This window comes from Oryzias latipes, chromosome 16 (genome assembly GCF_053564925.1).
Source record: "Oryzias latipes strain Hd-rR chromosome 16, Olatipes_Hd-rR_3.1".
Classification (NCBI taxonomy): Eukaryota; Metazoa; Chordata; class Actinopteri; order Beloniformes; family Adrianichthyidae; genus Oryzias; species Oryzias latipes.
In genome coordinates this window covers 7,379,904-7,380,415 of record NC_136252.1, presented here as the reverse complement: position 1 = coordinate 7,380,415, position 512 = coordinate 7,379,904, and positions in this window count along the sequence as shown.

Sequence of the window (512 nt, the reverse complement as noted above, 5' to 3'; positions counted from 1 at the left end):
TTGACTGAGTGATGAATGACTTGAAATCTCTCTTAGACCAACATATAACCCTTGTGCTATCCTGGGTCAAGATGACCATTGACGTGTTCTCCCTACCATGACAAAGTGAAGATCACAAATCATTGAAGAAAAAAGGTTCAGAGCACTGTCTAGTGGGGTCCAGATGACCCCACTCCCAATGGTAACCCTTGTGCTATCCTAGGCACTTTACCATTGGGAGTTGGGTCATCTAGACCCACTAGACCAGAGGTGGGCACTGAGGGCCGCATTTCTGCACGTTTTCCAGCATACCCTGCTCTGGCATGTTCTAATTGGCTGGACACACCTGAACCAGGTAATCAGCCATGAGTAGGGCAAGACTATCTGGAAATCATGCAGACACACCGGCCCTCGAGGCCTGGAATTGCCCACCCCTGCACTAGACAGTGCGCTGAACCTTTTTTCTTTCTTCAATGATTTGTGATCTTCACTGGTGTCCATGGATTACATGAAATCTTTCCACCTTTATCCAC